The sequence below is a fragment of the Suricata suricatta genome, chromosome 12 (assembly GCF_006229205.1).
Source record: "Suricata suricatta isolate VVHF042 chromosome 12, meerkat_22Aug2017_6uvM2_HiC, whole genome shotgun sequence".
NCBI classification, from domain to species: Eukaryota; Metazoa; Chordata; class Mammalia; order Carnivora; family Herpestidae; genus Suricata; species Suricata suricatta.
Window position 1 is genome coordinate 5265201 of NC_043711.1, and position 8890 is coordinate 5274090.

Here is an 8890-nt window from a genome sequence, read left to right on the forward strand (position 1 = left end):
GGAGGCGCGCTTGGCGGAGATCCAGCCGCAGGTCTCCGGCCTGCGCCTTATCTCTCTCTCTCCTTTGAACCCAGCACCTTAGGTGCTCAATCTGGGTTCTGGTTCTGTTCTGTTCGCAGCACGTCCGCCTGATCCCCTCCTGCCGGATCCCCTTTTCCGGCCCCGCCCTGAGCCGCGCGTCTGCAAACACACCGCGTGTGCCCCGATCGCTGGAGCACGCAGCCGGCCGGGCATTGATTGCTGGGGAGGCCCGGACTGTCTCAGGCCTCAGAGGCCACTTCGGGTTCTCCGTTTGTCCCAGCTCGAAGATCAAGCCACCCCAGTTCGAAGGCGTGCGGCGAAGCGCGCGCAGAGCCAGCTGCCCAAGGGGGAGGTTGGGAGTCGTGGAGGGCAGCCAGGCAGAGGCTGTGATTTGGTGGGGTGCAGGGGTCAGGAGGCAGAACGGGGGAGACAGGCCAGCGTGGGTACCACCACTAGCCCTCTCCGGCCGGCTGGAAGCGAAGCCGACCCAGGGTCAGCAGGGCACTGGAACAGGGAGCCCGGGCAAGCGTTGAATGGAGGACAGCCCTGGATGAGGCGCAGGTGGTCCGGGAGCATATGGGTCGCTTCCGGGGGTGGGGGGGGCTCATGGTCCAGCTGCCCCCAGCCGAAGGGAAGGGGGACCCAGAGCTGCAGGCCAACCGCCGGCCCTCAAGTGGCTTCACCTTTGAACAATAAGCAGGGCGAGGTAGTGGGAAGGCCCCGCCTCCCTGGTTGTGGGGCCCTAAGCAAGTTGCTTCACATGCTGAGATTGGATTTCCACACACGGGAAGGAAAAGGGGACGGAGAGCCTGCGCCTCCCAACCTGGTTTCTGCTCTTTGCGCTTTCTCTTTCCTCCCCTATATTATGTTTTTCTCTTTTCAAGTGTGCGCATCCTTCTCCCTCAGACCCCACCTCGCCCCCACCTGTGCCCCAAGAGCCGCCCCTTTGTGCGGAGAGGGGAAGGGAGAGGAAGGACCATACAACCACCTTCCCAGTGGCAGTGCCTAGGAGCTGGGGGGGTGGGGGGAAGGGAGCGTGGCTCGGAACATGGCAGCCATTTGTACTGATAGTCACTGGAGACAGTGCGGCAGGAGGGAGTCCAGGCCCCAGAGGAGAGGCAGCAAATCCCTGGAGAAGTAGAGGGGGAGGCGTGGGCCAGGGTCAGGGAGAGGCTTCGGGTGGGAGGTACGACGTGGACACAGGTGAGGCGGCTGGGGAAAGGGGTCAACCCCGCAGGAGATGCAGGCTGGCCTTTCCACAGTTGGGCTGCTTCCTGGCTCCCCGTGCCCTCCATCTCCTGCCCCCACCCCATGTGTGAGCAGGGAGTACTCAGGACAGGCTTCCTGGAGGAGGCGACACCTGAACCCTGAGAGAGGTGATTGGATGGGGGCCTTAAGCCGAGTTAGAGTCCAGAGGTGAGTGAAGAGAGGGCAGCAGGGTGGGGCCGGCCTCCAAGGCCCTCCAGGGCTCTCCCAGGACAGGCTTCAAATTAGACGCTGCAGTGGGGGCTGCCGCAGCCTGGTTGATGGGGTGCAGACAGGGCTGTGGGCACCGGGGGAGGCCAGGACCTGGTTGGTGGGAGTTTCTAAGCTGGCAAACCCCTGGGGGCGGGGAGTGGGAACCCTAGGGAGGCCCAAAGCTGGGACCTGAGGCAGAGAGGGGGAGCTCAGTGCCTTCCCCCGGCATTTCACACCTTTTGTGCTTCAATGGGGGACTCAGGTGAAAGACACTGTACTACTGATTCTGAAGATGGAGAAGGGGGCCAGGAGCCAAGGAATGCAGAGGCTTCTAGAAGCTGGAAACACCCTCTCCCCAAGAGCTTCCGGAAGGAATGTGGCCCTGTGGACACCTGGATTTCAGCCAGTGAGACCCATTTTGGACTTCTGACCTCCAGAACTATCAGATAACCGTGTGTAGTTTTAAGCCACCAAGGGTGGATGGCTCGGTAGGGCAGCGATAGGAGATTCCCACAGACCCCCAGCCCCCCCCCCCAGAGTCCTGCTTGCACTCTCAGAACCGCCCCCCCCCCCAGTCTGGATTCAGTTTCCAAATCCACAGCCCGGGCCCCATCCAGGTCAGACCCGCAAGCTCTGCAGTGTGCACCCCATCACCCACCCCTGTGGGCCTCTGGCCCCCTCTGGGGGTCTCCAGGGATGCTGGTCCCTTGTTCCAGCAGGGCAGGGACTGAAATCCCACAAGGCCGTCTGTCACTGCCTCTCTGTGTCCTGCTGTCCCAGGCCTGTGTCTGACTGGCCCGGCCTTTGCCCATCAAGACTTCCGTCCTCAGTGGGGGGCTTCTCTCCCGGAAGGCAGGAGCCCACAGTTCAGACAGTCCCGGGCTCATGTTTGTGCTGTGTGAACTCGGGTGGGTGACACAGCCTCTCTGAGCCCCTTGGTGTCCTCATCTGTGGAATGGAAGAGAACCAGGCCATCCGGGGGGCAGCTACGTGGAGGGACCCCTGTCTCCATGCTGTCCCATCCAGGTGGCCTGAGTCAGGGCGGGGGAGGGTTGGGACAGGTGCAATGGAGTGGGTGGAGAAGCCTTTGCACTGTCTGTTCCTTCTGCCTGGAAGGCTCTTCTTTCTTCTTGCAAGTCCATGTGGCCCCCTCCCTCCACCCCTTAGGCCTTTAGTCAAAGGTTCACACTGCCCACCCATCCTGTCCCCTCCTGCCTGCCCCCCCATCTCCCCTGCCTTCCTCCCCCTCAGTTCCTTTTTTTTAAATTTTTTAAATATTTATTTATTTTTGAGAGAGACAGAGCACAAGCAGGGGAGGGGCAGAGACAGAAGGAGACACAGAATCTGAAGCAGGCTCCAGGCTCCCAGCTGGTAGCACAGAGCCCGACGTGGGGCTTGAACCCACAAACCATGAGATCATGACCTGAGCTGAAGTTGGACGCTTAGCGGACTGAGCCACCCAGGAGCCTCTCTCGGTTCCTTCTTGATCCTGTGCCTGACAGCGTCCCCCTGGGAAATGTCCATCCCTCAAGGCTCGGGGAAGGGGGTGTCCTGAAACAGGGCCCGGGGTGTTTCACAGAGTCCCTTAAGAGCAGAGAGAATGGGGCGAGGCCAGGTGCGCAATGACATTTTCCAAGAAAGTCTCAGAAGAGGGCCTGCTGGGTATGTCTGTGAGTCAGCCTGCCTCCTTGTCCGTGTGTCTCCAGGTCCATCTGGGTCTCTGTGTTTCTGTGTGTGCGCGTGCGTGCGTCTGTGCGCGTGCGCGGAGGTGTCTCTGTGTTTCTGGGGTGTCATTGCGTGAGCGTCTGAGTAGAGACACACGCAGCTTCAACCTCCCCGGCCGCAGTGGCGGTGGGTGGGAGAGGGGATTCTGAGCTGTGCTCCCTGGGGTGGCTCTGCCTCCTTCCAGTCCTGCTGCTGCCTCCCCAAGCCCCGCCCCCCACCCAGCTGGCTCCCCAGTGTAGACAGGATAACCCCCTTGAGCTGGTGATGCAGCATCTGGTGATGCTGGGAGCTTTACTGAGACGAACATATCCAGCCCTGGCTGTGAAACAAGTGCATTAAAAAGTCCCATTTCAGGGGTGCCTGGGGGGCTCAGTCGGTTAAACATCCAACTTCTGCTCACATCAAGAGCCCGTGGTTTGTGAGTTCGAGCCCAGCTCTGCTGTGATTGCTCAGGGCCTGGAGCTGCTTCAGATTCTGTGTCTCCCTCTCTCTCTTTCCCTCCCCCACTTGTTCTCTCTCTCTCTATCTCCCTCTCTGTCTCAAAAATAATATAAACATTAAGAAAAATGCCCATTTCGCAGATGAGGACACCAGCCCAAAGTGGTGCAGTTAGCTGCCCGAGGCCACACAGCCAGAGAGGAAGCAACTTTGAACTCAGCTTCTCTTGGCCTCTTATTCTCTGTCAGCCCCCACTTTCTTTCCTTTTGCTGCTTTTGGCGGGGGGGAGGGGGCACCCGGGTAGGGTCACAGAGGACCCTCACCCCTCACCTTCCCTCAGCCCTGGCAGATTCGCATCCCTCGTGCCTGATGTCCATACTCACGCATTCCTGGGCCTCGTTCTCTCCCTCCCTTCCAACAAGGGTGCGCTGGCCCCCTGCAGGTGATGGGAAAGGGCCCCCGCACCCACTGTGCACCCCTCCCTGCCTTCCTGTTTGTAGGAAGGGGGTCCTGGTTCATTGATTCCTGCCGTCCACCTGACACTCCACGGGGAACTGCCTCATTTCTCCTAACGCGCACCCACGTGTCCACAGGGTGCTGGGAGCCATCTCTGAAGTCAGGCAGGTCTGCAAGGCCTCCCACCGTCAGATGGCGACCTGCGTCTACACCCACTCGACCCCCACTCAATTCCTGCTTGAGCACCGACCCCCAAGGCGCCTGACTGACTGATATCAGCAGTGACTTGCCTTCTTATGCTAAAAATATGTGAATTGTACCTTATGAAAAAACCTATTGTAGGAATTTCTTCTTTTGTGATTATAGGAGCAAATGTTACATTTCCTGAGAAAACCTGTTTTTTTTCCCCTCGAGAAAACAGGCTATTGACCCCTGTTCACAAAGACCTAACTCTTGCCTTTGCTCTGCTAAAAACTTTGCCTTGTATTTAAATGCTAAAGATCCCTTCCTTCCCCATGTGATAAACATCTAGTCACCTACATCAATCACTATTGGTAAAGATTATGCTTGAGTCTTCTACCAATCTATGTTCTGGGAAACTTTTACATACCGAAGAATTTGTCATCAGATCATTGTCTAAGGCCACTGCCATTTCTGTTTTGTACCTCATACATTTTTTCAATAAATAAAGCTGACTCTCCAGTCAGTGCAGAGGTGCCTGCCTGGTGAGCAGAAAGAAGTTGAGACCCTCTCGCTCCCCTTCGCTGACACCGTCCGTCCTTCAGGGAGCCCGGGACCTGCTGGAGCTGGACTCCGGCCACAGGGTCTGCCCCATCCAGCAGATAAAAAGAGCCTGGGCCTGGAGGTACTGTGACCTGAGGTCACATGAGGCATGGGACTTCCAGGGCTAGCACCAGCCCCGTCCCGAGCCAACCACGATGGGGGACAAGGTGACTTGCCCTCAGCGCACCAGATCAGGAACCTTCCGGCCACCACCGGCCTGCTGGGACACCAACCCCTCTCCGATGTGATTAGGAAGAAACGGAATCCTATTTTGAAAATGTTTTCAAACAGGAGATGACGGGGGCACCTGAGTGGCTCAGTCGGTCAAGCATCTCTGGATCTTGGCTCAGGTCACGGCCTCCCGGTTCCTTGGGACTGAGCCCTGCATCAGGCTCTGCGCTGACAGCTCAGAACCAGCTTGGGATGCTCTCTCTTCCTCTCTCTCAGCCCCTCCCCCTGCTCTCTCTCAAAATAAATGAAGAAACGTTTGAGAAAAAAATAGGAGATGACAGTCTCTGATTTGATTAAAATGTTTATCCTTTTGAACAGTTAATACGTCACATTCAAAAGCCGCACAGGGGTTTGCAATGGCTGTCAGAGTTCTACCTGCTCTGCCCTCCAACCCCCTGCTCTGCCCCGCAAGCCCCGCTCTGCCCCCTAGAACCTCAATAAATTGGTTCAGCCTCCTGAAATGGTTTTTGTGCCCAAATGTGCACCTTCTTTTTCTTTTCTTTCATTAAAATTTTATTTATTAACAATTTTGTTTATGTTTTTAAAATTTTATTGAGAGACAGAGTGCGAGCAGGGGAGGGGCAGAGAGAGAGGAGACACAGAATCTGGAGCAGGCTCTGGGCTCTGAGCTGTCAGCACAGAGCCCCATGCAGGGCTCGAACTCACAGACCATAAGTCCATTAAAACGAGCCACCCCACCGCCCTCTTTTATTTTTTTAAAATAATCTCCACACCCAACGTGGGGCTTGAACCCACAACCGTGAGATCGAGTCACACACTGCACTGACTGAGCTAGCAAAGTGCCCCATTTTCTTTCCTTCTTTTAAACAAACATTTGCATCTTACATATTTTCCTTTTGTAAAGAAATGAGGTAAAATCCATAAAACATAAAATGTACCACTGTAACCATTTTTGAAAGTTTGTTTTTAGTAATCTCTATACCCAACGTAGGGCTTGAACTCACAATCCTGAGATCAAGAGTCACATGCTCTTCCAACTGAGCCGGCCAGGTGCTCCCTATTGTAACCATTTTTAAGTGCACAGCTCAGTGGCACAAAGTATAGTCACATGATCGTGCAACACACCCACCCCCATCCATCTCCAGAACTTTTTCATCTTTCCAAACTTGAGATTCTGTCCCCAGTAAACACTGACTCCCAACCCCTATCCCAGGCCCTGCCACCTGCCGCCTACACTCTGCTCTATGAATTTACCCGTTTGAGGTATCTTATGTAAGTAGAATCATACACTATTTTCTTTAAAAAAAAACATTTTATTTTTTAATCTTTTATCTTTTGAGAGAGAGACAGAGACAGAGTGAGTGGGGTAGGGGAAGCGGGGAAAGAGACTCATAAGCAGACTCCACGCTCAGGGCTGAGCCTGACTTGGGGCTCAATCCCATGAACCTGAGCCAGGATCAGGAGTCAGATGCTTAGCAGACTAAGCCAGCATGGCACCCCAGTATTTGTCCTTCTGAGTCTGGCTTAGTTCATTTACATAATGCTTTCAAGCCTTTTCCATGTTTCCGAACTTTATCCTTTTAATGGCTGAGTAATATTCCGTTGCACAAATGGACCACGTTATCATCCGTTCATCCGTTAATGGACACTTGGGTTGTTTGCACCTGCTGGGCCATTGCGAATTCCGCTGCTGGGCACATGGGTGCATCAACGTGTCCTTGAGTCTCTGCTTTCCAGGGACGCCCAGAAGAGGAATCGCTGACTCATATGATCACTCCAGGTTTAACTTTTTGAGGAAACTGAACCTTATTCCTTTTTTTTCTGGAACCTTATTTCTTAACTTAATATTCCTGGGAGCCGGGGTGCCTGAGTGACTCAGTCAGTTGAGCATCTGACTCTTGATTTTGGCTCAAGTTGTGGTCCCAGAGTCATGGAATCAAGCCTCCACACTCAGCTCAGCACCTACTTGGGATTCTCTCTCTCTCTCTCTCTCTCTCTCTCTCTCTCTCCCCCTCTGCCTCTCTTCCTCTGTCACACAAATTCTGGTGCTCTTTGATACCAATACATGAAGAGGTCTCTCTCTCTCTCTCTCGAAAGGTGGGGGCATTTTGTTTATTTATTTTGGTAATAGCTGTACAGCTATAACTCAGATGCCATTCAATTTCCCAATTTACAGTGTTCAAGTCGAGGGTTTTTAAGATAGTCAGAAAGCGTGAGCTATTTCTACCTTGTTCTTTTCTTTTTTTTTTAGGTAGTGTTCATTTTCAGTGCAGAGCCCCATGCAGGGCTTGAACTCACAATCCTAAGATCAAGACCTGAGATGGGATCAAAAGTAGGACACTTAACTGACTGAGCCCCCCAGGCGCCCCATTTCTTTTTTATTTTTTTAAGTAAGCTCTATACCCAACGTGGGGCCTGAACTCATGACCCTGAGATCAGGAGCTGCGTGCTCCCCTATATGGGCCAGCCAGGTGCCCAATGTTTTTTTTTTTCATATTAAGGAAATTACTTCTTGTTCTCTGATTCAAGCCGCAATATTCCCCTCGCCCTCTCAGTCTGTTGTATTTTTAGCTTGTTTTTCATCTTTTCTTCCCACGCGCCTATAAGGATTTTTAGGACGTTGGACTCACCTTTTTCTTGCGCAGCTTTTGTGTCTAATTATTTTCCATAGAAATACCTTACCTACTTCTCAAATTACTATTCTTAAAAGGTCCCGCATGTGTTTTTTCCCCTCTAGTACTTTTCTGGTTTTCTTTCTCCTGTGTAAAACATCGGCCGTCAGGAATTTATATCGAGGTAAGGTGTGAGGTGGGATTCCAAGTCTTATTCTCTCGATTGAGCCAACATCATTCACTACATCATCCGTATTTTTTCTTTTCTTTTAAAAAACTTTTTAAAATGTTTATTTATTTTTGATAGAGAGAGACAGAGCATGAGCAGGGGCAAAGAGAGAGGGAGACGCAGAAACTGAAGCAGGCTCCGGGCTCTGAGCTGTCAGCCCAGAACCCGACGCGGGGTTTGAACCCACGAACCGCAAGATCATGACCTGAGCAGAAGTTGGACGCCCAACCAACCTGAGCCACCCAGGCCCTCCGCCCTCCGTGTCTTCGATATGCACTTTGGGGAGCCCACCACGGCTGTCACATCTGCAGGAGGGTAACTGTAAGTGTGGACGGAAGCTAGACTTGTCACAGTATGAAATCCGTGTACTACTAAACTGATGACTTAGGAAATCAGACGCCCTCCAAACCTTCAAGGTTATTTCAGCAACAAACTGCACCCACGGAACACGATTTCTTTATTATTTTTTTTTAATCAATCAATCATTCTCTGGTTGTGTGATATTGTCACGAAGTCTCCCCAATCAAAGACCCAACAATGTGAGTCTATTGCAAAATGATTCGGCCAATCTTGCAACCTGGTGTGATTTCATGTGGCGGAAGGAAGTGTGTATGGACAGGGACCAAAATGCGGGTAAGTTACTGACGGAGGAGGAACTGGTGGTCGGTGTCTAAGGAATGACTAGACGAGGAGAAGGTGGCTGTTGGTGGAGGCCGGCTGCTCAGGAAGAGTGACTCAAACACCAGATGGGTCAGATGCAGATCCGTGTCGGGTTCGCTGGGGCCACAGCAAAGTGCCACAAGCCGGGCAGCTCACACAACAGAGGCCGGATTCTCTCACCGTCTGAAAGTTCAGTGTCTGAAATCAAGGTGTCCACGGGGCCGTGCTCCCTCCGATGGCCTCAGGGAAGGATCTTTCCAGCCTCTTCCAGCTTCCACGGCTGCGGCCAGTCCTTGGCACCGCTTGGCCTGTGGAC

At 53.3% G+C, this 8890-nt stretch overlaps 1 long non-coding RNA gene across 1 annotated transcript; it reads left to right on the top strand.

The window, feature by feature from the left end:
* The first annotated feature begins 1242 nt into the window (after positions 1-1242).
* Positions 1243-4276, top strand: LOC115275400. Its single transcript, XR_003901551.1, has 3 exons — positions 1243-1437; positions 1742-1885; positions 4143-4276. It is a non-coding gene; the product is annotated as an uncharacterized LOC115275400 (long non-coding RNA).
* The last annotated feature ends 4614 nt before the right edge of the window (positions 4277-8890 follow it).